This window comes from Lepisosteus oculatus, unplaced genomic scaffold (assembly GCF_040954835.1).
Source record: "Lepisosteus oculatus isolate fLepOcu1 unplaced genomic scaffold, fLepOcu1.hap2 HAP2_SCAFFOLD_83, whole genome shotgun sequence".
NCBI lineage: Eukaryota > Metazoa > Chordata > Actinopteri > Semionotiformes > Lepisosteidae > Lepisosteus > Lepisosteus oculatus.
Genome location: NW_027168394.1, coordinates 10,001 through 25,605, shown reverse-complemented (window position 1 = coordinate 25,605; position 15,605 = coordinate 10,001). Strand labels below are relative to the sequence as shown.

General features: G+C 41.7%; 3 non-coding genes across 3 annotated transcripts; 2 read left to right on the top strand and 1 right to left on the bottom strand.

Annotated features, from left to right (window-relative positions):
- Positions 1-1,176: 1,176 nt before the first annotated feature.
- LOC138235839 (U4 spliceosomal RNA) lies at positions 1,177-1,318 on the top strand. Its single transcript, XR_011188374.1, has one exon. It is a non-coding gene; the product is annotated as a U4 spliceosomal RNA (small nuclear RNA).
- A 7,093-nt stretch (positions 1,319-8,411) lies between these two features.
- Positions 8,412-8,493, bottom strand: trnas-gga (transfer RNA serine (anticodon GGA)). The gene has a single exon. It is a non-coding gene; the product is annotated as a tRNA-Ser (tRNA).
- Positions 8,494-12,721: 4,228 nt separating this feature from the next.
- On the top strand, positions 12,722-12,863 carry LOC138235855 (U4 spliceosomal RNA). Its single transcript, XR_011188390.1, has one exon. It is a non-coding gene; the product is annotated as a U4 spliceosomal RNA (small nuclear RNA).
- The last annotated feature ends 2,742 nt before the right edge of the window (positions 12,864-15,605 follow it).

Sequence of the window (15,605 nt, the reverse complement as noted above, 5' to 3'; positions counted from 1 at the left end):
TGTATTTGAAATGCTATTGAGCCATGAAGATGACCCACCTATCCCAGTGTATTACCTGTAGTGTTATCTTCAGAAAATCCTAAAAAATATAAAGAAAGGTTCCACAACCCAAAACAAAGCTGGGAAAAGTCAGAGGACCTGCTTAGTGTGCAAAACACTTGCTGCATTGTGGGTGCTGTGGTTTAAATGCTATTGGTTTGTGAACAGAATACCCCTATCCCAATGCATTGTGCCATATTAAATAAAAGCATGACAAAAAGAGATTCAGAATGCAAAGCTGTGTCAGTGTTCTGTGTAAAAAATCGGTTTGAACATCATGGGAGCTGTTTTTAATAAGCTGCTGAGAAAAGAATATTTTAATCTTCCTGCTGTCAGTAGTATTGTGAATATAGTTGACCCTTACCTGAATGAAAACAGGGCGTAAAGGAAGGGTTTCAGAAATCAAACAAAGCTTTATTCCCGTGCTTACAGTCTGGGTAATGGGAGACCGCGCTGTTCTGCTTCCTATGGTCATATACGGGTTTTTCGCATGAAGCCGTATTGAACAGTATTTCTCGCGTTGTGAACGTGTGCACACAGCGGTCCCCCGGGTTCCAGTTCGTGCGTAATTACGCATCGATGAAAAACCGGAGGTTTAAAAAAAGATAATTAGCTCACTGATAGTTTGATGTAAAGGCTGTGGAAATATCCACAAGTCGTGGTCTTTAAAATGCATTTGGTTTGACGGCGTTCTGTGCTTCCATTGCGAAGATATGGACAAAAGAATATTCGTGCATGGTCAAAAAAATGTCATAAAATCGAAAAAGTAAAGGCTGAGAAAGCATCCACAATGTATTTTATACACAAAACAAGCATTCTCGCAACTCTAAGAGGTTTCGTGAAAGCGCTACAGGCGTGCCAAAATCGTTTTCGAACTTCGAGCTAACTTTACCCCGGTCTTCGTCATTGTTCTGTCATCTTTTATTTAAAGGGTTGTATTTCTGCTGCTGAAAATAAGCAACGGTTTTCTCACAACGCCCTTTGTTCCCAACGGAGCCCTTGTCTGTCATGAAATTCTTCAAAACCTCAAGCTAGAAGAAGAAGAAGACGACAAATATGAAGCGTTATAGCAACGACATGCCATGAGACGATCGATAACGATTTCCATAGAATCCCCGCGGTTGCTTGGCAACCGTCAGCTTTGCGCAGTGGCAGTATCGTAGCCTGTGAGGTTTAGCCGAGGCGCGATTATTGCTAGTTGAAAACTTTTCCCAATACCCCGCTTCCGCCGGTTTGCAATACAATCGGCGAAAGCAATTTTTGACAGTCTCGTCAGAGACTGAGCAAGGTGTTTAAAGACAGATTTGGTCATGGTGATATCATGGTAGAAAGAAACGAGCTTGTTACGTGTCAACAGAAACGCTCTTTAGCTCTTTCAGCTTTATGCAGAGAACAGCGTCTGTCGAGATTACTTTTGTGTCAGCGCGAAACGCCGTGTGCTGTCAGTTTGATTTCATATTGCTCGTAGCGGCGCCTGGCTTTTGTCTGTCAAACGTTAGGTTGCGCTTCTTCATGCTGCATCGTCGGCATGAGTGGAGCATTTTAAACGTCTGTACTTACTGCGCCCCATAAGAAATCGTTTGTCCCTGTTCAAAAGAGATTGTGCGATGTCCTGCAGCGTTCGCAAAGCAAACCTTTGACAGTTTGAAAAGAGGAATTTATTCTGCTTCCTGTGCGTGCAGTAGTTACAAAGTTGAACGTCTTTACATGATCTGCTGCAGTTTTCAGTGGGTGGGCTTTGTCAAATGGCTTGGAAAAACGCACTGTGTTTCGGCTCGGGAAACATCATGAGCAGTGTCCTGCATGTTTTCTGTGTATAGCTGTCTTTTAACGCGTACAGAATTCATTCGAAATCATTGTTTTCTCCAATTAACAAGGGTCCCTTTTTGAACCTGCCAGAAGCATTCTTTCAATGTAACAGATTTACTCCGGGGAAGGGCAGCATGACATTGAGAGTAGCTCAAGCTTTCAGCACCTTTATCTGACTGCATGTATGCAGACACTGCTCAGAATCCCCTGTAAGATTCTCCTTCAATTCCGTTTTGCAGTGCTTTAGCTCTTTCAAAAGGCTTCACTTTGCTAGTCACAATCCAAGGCTCATGACAGCATTTGAAAACATTTGCAACTGCATTGGCCGGGAATCGAACCTGGGTCAACTGCTTTGAAGGCAGCTATGCGCAACACTGGCTCGCTCCAGAGTAAATTTCACGTCGAGGGCATATTTTTTTCCATTTTACCGTGAGTCGGGCTCAGCTGCACAGAGGAGAGAGCAGAGCAATGAGGTCACGGGGAAGAAGGGACAATTTTATGATGCTTTGGAAGATAATGTTTTTTTTTTCTTATACTGAAAATGAAAGGTAGTTGTTTCTATATGGACTCAGTCTTTGGAATTTGTATATATATATTTCAGTGATCCCTCAGCCATTCCTTCTGTATTGTAATTCAATTTCTCTTTTAAAATTCCTTCCCCACTTCTAGGACCTGCAGTTGCTGAACTCCACAATGGCTTCTATTGGAAAGTCTGTGACTGAGACCAAGTAAGTGCTCACTTTTTTATGAAACCATTATTTATTTTGGAGCAATGAGCAATTCTTATATAAATGCAATAAAATCATTATGCTCAAACTATGAGAGAGAAAATTAAGGATAATTTAAGAAATCAGTCTTAGCTTGTTTCTATACACAGATGGTATTATTTATTTTCAAAGGAAACCCGCGAGGATTCCCCTGGTGTGCAAGATGTGCCTGAATACTCTTGATCAGCTTCCTGCTCACTTGAAGAGGGCGTGTATGAAGCACGCCACGGCAGAAGAGATCAGGATGGCCTCTCAACAGGCGAGGGAGGACATGATGAATCACCTGAAGAATGGGGTCATCGTGGATTACCACAGAATAGAGATCGTGTCTGGTGAGGCAAACAGGATAGTGGTTGTAAGACTGCTAGAGTCCTTGGGCCTTTTTGTACATGGGAAGCCTGAAGACACATTGGCAAGGTGAGATATTTTTAATCTGTAAGGCTTCTGTAGTTTCTTTTTGAAATCATTGTTACAACATATTATGTAAAAGCATGTTGAAAAGAATATACCTGCATTCCAGCGGCCCTGAGCAAGAGGCCGCTGTCCAGGAGGAAGAGATGCCAGAGGCTGCTCTAGAAACTGAAACAGAAGCGGATAAGGAAAGGGAAGATATGAGCTCTGAAGAACTCTATCAGCAGTAAGACTTTTTATTTTTCAGATGTATCTATTTTTTACTAAAATTCTAATTTGTCTTATAGGTATAAAATGTTTAAACCGGTGTTTTATATCCTTACAGGCCCTGAGTAGTTAAAAAGTATCAGCAGGCCGGAAGAGAGTGGCCCAAGCTGGACTCTATAGAAAGCACTCCCTGGATGCTCCTCTCCTGATTGGATTCAAACAGTACCTTACCAAGGATCTGGGAGTGGCAAATTATTCTCAGGAGGTATTTATTTTTTAAAGGCATTTAAAATTAAGTAATGGTATCTTCATTGTAAATGTTTTTATTTCTTAGCTTAAAATTCACCCATGTGAAATGATGTCAGCCATAAACATCATGACTCTATATTTCCTACCTGAATCTATTCTACTTAAATTATTACATTATACACAATTTGAGTTCATTTTAAAAAGTAAAAGGTAATGAAAGGAATGCATTTTCATAAGAAAGATAATACCGATATGCATGTGATAATCTTCCTTATATCATGTAGTGCATCATTTGGACACTTTGTGGGCTTCAAATACAAAGAAAATCATGTTCTATGGTACAAGATAAATACAAAACTTAAGCTTTTATTTTAATTAGATTTGTTTATAAAGCATAAGCAATCATTTATTACATCGCTTCTTGAATTAAATCTTTTGACAAGAGGTAAGACTTCTATTTTACATTTAAACCCATGTTTAGCTGCGTTTTTTAGATTTAACTGAACCAATTTCTGTGTGTGATAATGTCCTTGAATTCTGACATCACACTAAATTACATGATATAAAACAGCTAATGTTTCTAGAGATAAAGTTTCTGGGATGCTTCTAATTACTTTTTATTACCAGGGACAGTTTAATTCACCTTGTACAGTACTGAAAGACCAAGATGCTTTTTTAAAGTTATTTAACATTTTATAGAACTTTTTCTACTATGGCAACATGATGAGCTTGGTGAAACTTGGAAAAATACTGCTTGGCCACTTATCTTAAGATAAAGATAGGATAAAGGTTTATCTTTTGCACCTACCTGACCCCCAGGGAAGGCCAATGCTTTCTAAGTTGATGGTTCCCTACAGTAGACTGTACCTTATCTTCAAAGGTAATGTATATTGACCCAAATCAGTTTTGGAATCCAATCTACTGCCGAGATGGAGCACATCCTTTTTTCAGGATTTTAGCATCATACGTTTGGTATATTTAGTCCCTAATGCTGAAAGAAATGATCATAGAACATGACATCTAACCTTACCTGTGGTGTCTTTAATCCCTATTGCTCAATGCATGGTGTACGTACTGCATACATGTGTCTTGAGAATGAGGAATGGGCCCCTGAGACAGTAATTTGCCTGTTTCACAAATGATCGTATTTTACTAGAGATTCTGTTTGGGATTCAGATGTGCATTCGGACAGCAATCCCTTTCAAGAAATGATACGTTCTGGATGAGGTCAAAGGTGCTGGAACACTGTATTTAGGATGTGTTTGCAGAGACTATGTGTCTCCTGCTTCAACGCAGTGATAAATAGATGTGCTCCTGTAATTCATTGGTACATGCCCAGGGCAGTAAGCAGTCTGAGGATTTATTTCCAGACGGCATAGAGCAGTGAAGTAGTGTAGTAGAGCAACACACTGGATCATTTTATTATTAGAATCTATTCTACTTAAATTATTACATTATACACAACTTGAGTTCATTTTAAAAAGTAAAAGATAATGAAAGGAATGCATTTTCATAAGAAAGATAATACTGATATGCATGTGATAATCTTCTTTATATCATGTAGTGCGTCATTTGGACACTTTGTGGGCTTGAAATACAAAGAAAATCATGTTCTATGGTACAAGATAAATACAAAACTTTAGCTTTTATTTTAATTAGATTTGTTTATAAAGCATAAGCAATCATTTATTACATTAATATATGTGAAAATAACATTTTAGCATCATATTATTACATACAGGTCTCTAGCTTCAACACAGTGATATATATATGCTCAGTGATTTATTGGTACATGCCCAGGTCAATAATCAGAATGAGGATTTATTTCCAGACGGGCTACAGGTAGTGTTGTGAAATACTTCAACACACTGGATCGCAGATTTAGACCCCCTGCACTCTTACTACTTAAAAACCAAAGAAATGAAGATATGTAGCAATCACATTGTAACAGGGGTGACAGTGACTTAATGCTTATACTAGTGGACTTCTGGTACCTTTAGGGTAAGGTGTTCCCTGAAGGGCTCTCAAACCCCGCATTTCAGATGCCTAGCTGTATCGCTGATGTGTTGCACCTCAGAATCACTTTTAAACCTTACCTCTGGTATCTTTAATCCCTATTGCTCAACGCATGGTGAAAGTATTGCATAAATGTGTCTGAAAATGAGCAATGGGCACCTGAGAGACTCATTTGCCTGTTTCACAAATGATCATATTTGACTAGAGATTCTGTTTGGGATTCAGTTGTGCATTCTGACAGCAATCCCTTTCAAAAAACGATACATTCTGGATGAGGTCAAAGGTGCAGGAACACTGTATTTAGGATGTGTTTGCACTTATGAGGATTTATTTCCAGATGTGCTAGGGGTAGTGTTGTGAAATACTTCAACACACTGGATCGCAGGTTTAAACCCCCTGCACTCTTACTCCTTAAAAACCAACAAATGCAGATATGTAGCAATCATATTGTAGCAGACACTCATTTGCCTGTTTCACAAATGATCATATTCTACTAGAGATTCTGTTTGGGATACGGATGTGCATTCTGACAGCAATCTCTTTCAAAAAATGCTTTTACCTTTTCGCGGCTTTGCCCTTCTTGCCTCTTTGGACAATATCTCCATCTTGTGGTCGTTGTTGGTAATGTCTAGACAATATCTCCATCTTGTGGTCGTTCTTGGTAATGTCTTCTTATGCCCTTTTTTATTTCAATTCTCTATTAGTTGATTCTAGAATCTCTACAATAGAGTTGAAAACATCAGTTTTAAAGCAGACAATATGACATTATTTATAGTCCAATTAGAAATGTATTACCCTGATAGATATCCCAACACCCGGAATGTATTGATACCATATCCCCAGTAATGCTCCTCAGGCCTAACAAGCACACTGTTGGTCTTAGGAAGCATCAGACACAGAAACGGTAACAACATCCTTCTTTCTGTTCACTCAGTCTCTGGTGCCGTGGGTCAGTGAAAGTGCGATGCGCGGATCCAGCGATCTCATCCTGTCACTCAGATGGCACAATCAGTAATTGGTGGCAGTTGATATGGTCCCTCCCAGCAGGATTGCAACATCTGGCAGGGTATCTCTTCTTCACCTACACCCACTCGCCAGGTATCCGGTCGTGTCTCCCCTCTGCTGGAGGTCCCCAAGCGTCCGGCACCTGTTCACAAGCCCTGTGCACCGCTTCAGTTAACAAACCTACAACACTTTAATAGAGAGTTATCTACCCACGGTGTCCCTTCAGTTGATATTTCCTTAGTTGGTCTTTCAGACTGTGGGTGATTGGGGCAATGTGACTTCCAACTTACCCCTAGTGAGGCAATTACAGCCTGGCACACCTTCCCAGTGTAGTCTGCCCCTAGATCAGTATCCAAGGGGCAGGGCAGTCCATACCCTGGGATCATCTTTGTCATACACTTGGGTATGTGCCAGCCCACATCACATCATCATACAACCCCACATTCTTTACACATTTGTTCTAACCACTATTAAACATCTATTAAAGGCCTCAACCTGAATTCTCCCCTTTCCCCAATAGAGGTTTCACAGGGGTCTCAGACTCCCGCTCTCCCAGTGCAGCTCGTCTGGCATCTGCATCTGCATGGTTGTTACCTTGAGTTACTGGAATTCTTTATTTATTGTGTTATTTACACCTTACTCAAGCTGCTTCTGTCGGCAGCTGTAAAACTACAAATCAGTTCAGAGACAAGCCTAGTATTCTTAACTGGAGTCCCTGCCGTTGTGAGAGAATCCTATTTCTCCATAGCCATCCAGAATTGTGGCCTACATGCAACAAATACATACATTATATACATATACAGTAACCCTTTGTCCACACTTACATACAAAGGAATGGTTGATCCATCTGAGGAAACCCCAGTCTCAGCACCTGTAAGAGAGCTTGTTTCAAATTATTATAGGCGGCTTTTGTTGCGGGAACCAAGGCAATCTTGTCCTTGTACTGCACTCCCCCCTTAAGCAGATCTGTTAAGAGTTGTGCTCACCCTGTAAAAACATTGCACCCAATTTCACAATGCTAGACACAAAAGGGCCTTATCATAACTGCTTCTATTAGACACTCTAAAGCTGAAGCAACTCAGACTTGTGGGTTTCCTCGTCAGGGGAAGCACTCAGAATACTATCAACATACTGAGTGATCACAGTCAGTTGAAGCCACGTGATACCCTGTTCTGGATAGTCATTCTTTGTAATGCATAATATTCCAACCCAATAGATCTGGGATAAAACCACCCATTAAAATCTGGTACTCGGCAAGTAAAACTTGCTGCCCCAATACTCCTGTGGCCTCCTGCCGTCTCCCCATATACATTACTCTATAGCACACTGTTGAACAGAGGAGTGAAACAAGCATGACAGTAGTGCTCCAGTATCCCATAACAGAGAAACCAACACTCCATTAACAGTACATTTTTATCCACTGGACTGGGACAGACTTAGGGAGGGTACAAGGGATTTACAGGATCTAATCGTTAGGTAAACAGATCTTCTCACAAGACGTTATTCTCCCCAGTCTCGATTCTAAACCTACAGCGTTTCAGCATGTCTGAGACATTCGAATAAACCCAAATTGTTTCCTCTATTGCAACTAATTGTATAAAAATACAAACACTGTTTATCTAACTACTTTTACGTCCACCTGTACTGTACTTATACTTTCAGACGCTCTTATATTTTCCAATCTCCTTAAGTTGATTTTCGTCAAGTCTCTTTAGTTACGTCTCTAGCCAGTCCCGCTGGCTAAACACACTTACACCGTCATTTAGCTGCAAAAAGGCATTCGCGGATGCTGAAGAATTTATTTCCAAGGCAGCGGGTACAAGCGATTTGGAGTTTTAAAACCACCAGGAACAGCAAAGAGGCACGCTTCTTTCCTTGCGCCGGAACACAAGGACTGGAGGCGGACAACCTAGTCGGCAGGATTCGAACTTGCGCGGGGAGACCCCAATGGATTTCCAATCCATCGCTTTAATCACTCGGCCACGACTACAGCAAGCCCCACCGCCGCTGCGTTCTTGCTACAATCTTACCTGGATCGCGAGGCGCCGGCGGAAGCCTATTTCAAAGTCATTCTCCGTTTAAAAAAAACATTTCCAAAATACAAGCCTTGCAGACAGACACGCCTCAGAGGACTTAAGGGTGGCTTCATGTCGGAATGATAAAGTCTCCCCGTCCGGACATGAAAATGCCACTTTGTTACACACAAAAAAAGAATCAACAACAGAGAAATGCCCACAAGCATTTGAAAAGCCGCACCACGTCGCACTTGAAATAGCTCTTACATTAGTGGTAGACGCAGGAATCGCCTTTTTATTTACGCTCTTACCAACGCGATGGAAAGCAAAACAAAGCAAAGCAGAGCAAAACAAAACGAACAAACGAAAACCCTCACGTCCCACACTTGCATGTAAGGCCGTTACGTGCCCAAGCGGTATTGTATGTCATCCTAGCACTGCAGCCCGGGGCGTACGGTATATGGGAACGAGCGCACGCCACGAATCGTCTCGAATCACTCCCTACAGCTGTAAGGCACCTTGAAGTGTGCACCCCCAACATTCTTCCTTGCGCATCTGTGAAATCTAAATTAAATCTCACGTTGGGGGCATATTTTTTTCCACTTTATCATGAGTCGGGCTCGGCTGCACAGAGGTGAGAGCAGAGCAATGAGGTCACGGGGACAGGGGAGTTACACGCTGGCGGTTTGAATACGCGGAAGATCACTGAGGGATCCACAGTATATGGACCCTCCGTGCTCCATCAGTCCACACTCCGGACTCTGAATCCTGCCATCCGAGTTAAGATCTCGGCGAAACCTGAGGCGCAGTTCCTTCTTAAAACGTAATCTGGTGAGCATTTCTAGAATCATACTTGTATAGATGCAGCCTTTAATGTGTTGCTAGGTTAAAATTGATGACTTCTTGAACTTCAGTAGGCAACTGCCCTCTTGATTTTGGATTTAATTTCTTTATTACAGGGGCGCATTTATGAAGACAGAGTCATGTTCAGGTACTTTGCTTGATGGAGGAAGCTCATTTCGGACTCTGTTATCTGCTCACCTGGAAAGGTCTGCTGTACTACTACAAGAGAGAAGTAGAGTCTGGAAGAAGGGACAATTTTATGATGCTTTGGAAGATAATGTTTTTTTTTCTTTGAAATCGAAATGAATCAGAATATCAGTGCAAAAGACAAACTCTTGGTTTGGTTTAAAGAGATATGGTTTTAAAACAGACAACATGTAGAAAACAGGTGTTTCTCACTTTTGGAAAAGAATGGACCGCGGGTAATATTTTACTAGTTGCAGTGCTGAGCTCACTGGGTTACAGTCCTGCAGTGTCACACCAGGGCCAGTGGCGCAATGGATAACGCGTCTGACTACGGATTAGGAGATTGTAAATTCGACTCCTGGCTGGCTCGGGTCGTTTTTAAACGCATCAGGCTACTCCCTTAGTAGCCTGTGCTACTTACTGCATTGTAATCGTACCCAGTAAGAGATTTCCTTCATGTAAATGAACTGCACCTGACAGCTTTAGAAAAACACCTGGGCTCAGTACGGTGCTGAGAGCTCAGCGTTGCTGTTGTTCTAATTAGAACGCACTGCATCGGCTATGAACCCGAACTTTTCAATTATTCCGATCAGTAAGTCAACACGTAGTCCACATGAAGGTAGGAATATTCTCTTGTCTGTCTCTTGTTTGTATAGAACTGAATGTCCCTGACAATGTACTGTTAGTTTTAATTGAAGAACGGCATTTGTGTTCAAATATACCAGACAAGTTTACGTAACTGCTCATGCGACACTCAGTTGTAATTAGTCAAGAAATAAAGTCGAACAACAGCTGCGGGTTTGATTCTGAACGTATCAGATTGCAGCGCGTTTTACTTCCATTGACAAATGATAGAGATTCGAAGAGAGATCCTTCAGACCAGCAAGCAAACCCACGGCTATTTCGGTTTTCTATCTAGGCAACGTTGGTGTCTGCAATAGCATACATGAAAGCGTGATGCAATTTCTGTGGCTACTTGATTATAATGCTTTTTTTTATTTTTATTAAACATGTAGAATTTACAAATACAAATACAACAAGAGGATCAGAGTCATGTACAAGAGAAAAAAAACGCAGCAGAAAAAAAACATTTAACTACCAGAGGTAATTAAGTAATTATGTGATCAAATTGTATATTTTACACGTATCATATTTTCCTTGCTTTAATATTTCTCAATTATAAACTTTAGTTTCAACATGCATGCGTTTCCTGTAAAAAAATAAAACTCAGCACAGTTTTTTACAAAACAAAAAAAACGTTTTTCTTTTAACAACATTTCGAGTACCTCTGGCATTCATGAAAAAGACATACACAAAAGCAAATAACTAACTCTAAGACTATCTAAACTATTGAGTTTTTCAAAGAACCAGAACTATAACAGTCCTTAACACTTAACTACACCATTCCAAACTAACACTAAAGAAACACTAGTATATACTGGTATAACAAATAAAACCAAACATAATCATTAACTGAGCAGTCACTGGGAGCAAATCTCCTTCCCGTCCACAAAGGCCCTCGCTCCCACAAAGTAGGGTCTCCTCCCCTCTCTTCTGGCAGCTTCAACCTGGGGCCACAGCTGGTTCCTGGTGCTCCTGTCCGCGGCAGACAGTTCCTCTGCAAACCTCAGTTTGTTCCCATTCAAATACTCATTCCCCCTCGCCGCTCGCCAGAGCATGTCCCTCGCCGTCCTCTTGGTGAACTGTATTATAATCGATCTGGGGCGCACTTGCCCAGACATGTTCGCTCTCCCGAGCCTGTGAACAAAGTCAATGGCCGATATTACGTCCTCCTGGTCCGGCAGGGTCCTTTTACAGATACCCTTCACTGTTGCAACAAGGTCCTTATCACGTTCCTCTTTAACTCCAAATAATTTTAAATTCCATCGTCGACAGTATCTATCTACATCGTTCACTTTCAATTCAAGTTCTTTAATATGCTTTTCTTGTTCGGTATTTACTTGTTTAAGAACTTTTACTTCACTCTTTAAGTCTTCAACCTCTTTAAACACACAGTCCATGGACTTTTTAAGACTTTCGATTGCGACTGTATTAAATCGAATCATTTCCTTCAGCTCACCCATCATGTTAAAGATGTTGGTTTGGAGCTCCTCCAGCGTCAGGTCGCCCCTTCCTCTCTTGGCCGCCGGGGTTTTCACAGGTGTGCTGGGCAGGGACTCCGGCTCTACCGTACGAGCGCATCTCCAGCACTCTTTCCACGTCCCCTCCAGCTGCTTCACTTTTCCCTGTAGTTCCATCGATTTTCTTGTAGTGCTATACATATACGATTGAGGTATCTTAGATTTCTCCTTCGAGGACCCAGCACTCTTTTCTTTTCCCAGTGTTACTCATATCGAAATTCTTAAACCTAAAAAAAATCGTTTTTTTTTTCTTTCAATTATAACTGAAGTTTAAACAACTAGTGTTAAGTCCTTATTTTTCTGTAGTCAAAAAAAGCAAAAATTAACATTCAGGTCATGAAAAACTCAAAAAAACTCCTCAACCACTAAACTTTACCTCCCACCTGAGCGCCATCTTGAACGCCCCTACCACCAGAGAATGCTCACGATTTCGGAAGCTGTCTCCGGGACGTGCTGATTCCACACATCCTGAATAAATCATGATATAGTTAGTTGCTGTAGCTAGACGTTTAAATGAGTTTCATGGCCAGATGGACTGTTTCCTCCAGCGGTATAGTATTGCAGTGAGACAGCACGATGCCTGCAAGACTATGTCACGCTAAACGCCACAGATTGTGTTTGTCCGTTCGTGTCAGTCGTCCTGCAGCCACGGGAAGTGGGACACAAACATGCTGCAATGCTTTCAAGACGTTAGGATTTGTTTGTGCAACATCCGAGAAGAGTACTTGTGGCTTGAATGTGAACTGTACGTGCCCGCCCCCTTTCCTCTGTAGTGCATGAGTTCCTCCCGGCATGCCCTTCCTCATTGTTCTGTCATCTTGTACTTAAAGGGTTGTATTTCTGCTGCTGAAAATAAGCAACGGTTTTCTCACAACGCCCTTTGTTCCCGACGGAGACCTTGTCTGCCATGAAATTCTTCAAAACCTCAAGCTAGATGAAGAAGAGGACAAATATGAAGCGTTACAGAAACGACATGCCATGAGACTATCGATAACGATTTCCATAGGATCCCCGCGGTTGCCTGGCAACTATCAGCTTTGCGCAGTGGCAGTATCGTAGCCTGTGAGGTTTAGCCGAGGCGCGATTATTGCTAGTTGAAAACTTTTCCCAATACCCCGCTTCCGCCGGTTTGCAATACAATCGGCGAAAGCAATTTTTGACAGTGTCGTCAGAGACTGAGCAAGGTGCTTAAAGACAGATTTGGTCATGGTGACATCATGGTAGAAAGAAACGAGCTTGTTACGTCTCAACAGAAACGCTCTTTAGCTCTTTCAGCGTTATGCAGAGAACAGCGTCTGTCGAGATCACTTTTGAGTCAGCGCGAAACGCCGTGTGCTGTCAGTTTGATTTCATATTGCTCGTAGCGGCGCCCGGCCTTTGTCTGTCAAACGTTAGGTTGCGCTTCTTCATGCTGCATCGTCGACATGAGTGGAGCTTTTTAAACGTCTGTACTTACTGCGCCCCATAAGAAATCGTTCGTCCCTGTTCAAAAGAGATTGTGCGATGTCCTGCAGCGTTCGCAAAGCAAACCTTTGACAGTTTGAAAAGAGGAATTTATTCTGCTTCCTGTGCGTGCAGTAATTACAAAGTTGAACGTCTTTACACGATCTGCTGCAGTTTTCAGTGGGCGGGCTTTGTCAAATTGCTTGGAAAAACGCAGTTTCGGCTCGGGAAACATCATGAGCAGTGTCAGCACAGAGAGGACCACTGTCGTGAGGCCGGTTAGCTCAGTTGGTTAGAGTGTGGTGCTAATAACGCCAAGGTCGTGGGTTCGAGCCCCGTACGTGCCAGGTCCTTTTCTCCTCTCTTACCAAAGCTGTTAGGTTCCTTTCCGTGGTGAGATGGGTTGTCATGCAACGCTGCCACATAGTGCCGACAGACAAGAGTGTTGCGGGAGAAGAGAAAAGTGTTTGAAGTTTTAAGAGTGTATTAGGTGGAGCCAAAATCAAGTGTCACAAATGCAAGTGGGAGGATTTCCAATGTTTAATATGGTAAAAATAAGCAGAAGTTATCTGCCGGTCATGGCACAGTCTGCCATGCTTTTGTCATATACTGTAAAGTGGTGTCGAACTGGAGCCTCACCATTTGCATATGTGAGGCTCCAGTTATACATCGAGTGTCACGTTAAATGACAAAAATCAAGAGAGTTAAAGCAGCTGGAGAGGTTTTCTTACAACTTTTGAGCTGACACAGTTTTGGAAAATGTTTCCTTCACGCTGCACTGTACAACATAGGCAGCCAAGAGTCTCCAAAACAAAACAGAATTGACAGATAGGAGAAAATTCCCACTCGTCCTGAAGTTCCCAAAATCCAGCACTGAGCGTAAACAAAGTGTCTAAGTAGCGTGGGAATGCTAACCCTAACCCTAGCTGGAGTTTGAGCAATCCAGCACTGAGCGTAAAAAGATGAGTCAAAGTAATGTCTAATCTGATTAGTTTCCTTAGAGCTGGTTCAGAGTTTGTTCAAGAATTTACCTTTCACAGATGCGCAAAGAAGAATGTTGGGGGTGCACGCTTCAAGGTGCCTTACAGCTGTAGGGAGTGATTCGAGACGATTCGTGGCGTGTGCTCGTTCCCATATACCGTACGCCCCGGGGTGCAGTGGTAGGATGACATACAATACCGCTTGGGCACGTAACGGTGTTATTTGCAAGTGCGGGACGTGAGGGTTTTTGTTTGTTCGTTGTTTTGCTCTGCTTTGCTTTGTTTTGCTTTCCATCGCGTTGGTAAGAGCGTAAATAAAAAGGCGATTCCTGCGTCTACCACTAATGTAAGAGCTATTTCAAGTGCGGCGTGGTGCGGCTTTTCAAATGCTCAACAGGATGACTTCGCATGCACGCGTGCTTTCATGAAGTCGTGTGTGCAACCATGTCTGCTTACGTGCAAACGGGCGTGGTTTCATGTATGCAAAAAACTTTCCTGGGCTCTTCTGAAGCACATAAAATTATTTGGAGATATAAATTTGTCTTGTTTTCCTCTTAGGCTCTAGAATTGATATTTTTTTTTTCATTTTTGGTATTTTTCATCATTTTTCAGAAAGTGGTTGCAAGCCCGATATCATGCGAAGAAACTTCAGGATTCGGGGATCAGTCAATGGATTTTAAAACACATCCTAAATACAGTGTTCCTGCACCTTTGACCTCATCCAGAATGTATCGTTTTTTGAAAGGGATTGCTGTCAGAATGCACAACTGAATTCCAAACAGAATCTCTAGTCAAATATGATCATTTGTGAAACAGGCAAATGAGTCTCTCAGGTGCCCATTGCTCATTTTCAGACACATTTATGCAATACTTTCACCATGCGTTGAGCAATAGGGATTAAAGATACCAGAGGTAAGGTTTAAAAGTGATTCTGAGGTGCAATAGATCAGCGATACAGCTAGGCATCTGAAATGTGGGGTTTGAGAGCCCTTCAGGGAACACCGTACCCTAAAGGTACCTGAAGTCCACTAGTATAAGCATTAAGTCACTGTCACCCCTGTTACAATGTGATTGCTACATATCTTCATTTCTTTGGTTTTTAAGGAGTAAGAGTGCAGGGGGTCTAAATCTGCGATCCAGTGTGTTGAAGTATTTCACAACACTACCTGTAGCCCGTCTGGAAATAAATCCTCATTCTGATTATTGACCTGGGCATGTACCAATAAATCACTGAGCATATATATATATATCACTGTGCTGAAGCTAAAGACCTGTATGTAATAATATGATGCTAAAATGTTATTTTCACATATAGTAATGTAATAAATGATTGCTTATGCTTTATAAACAAATCTAATTAAAATAAAAGCTTCAGTTTTGTATTTATCTTGTACCATAAAACATGATTTTCTTTGTATTTCAAGCCCACAAAGTGTCCAAATGACGCACTACATGATATAAGGAAGATTATCACATGCATATCGGTATTATCTT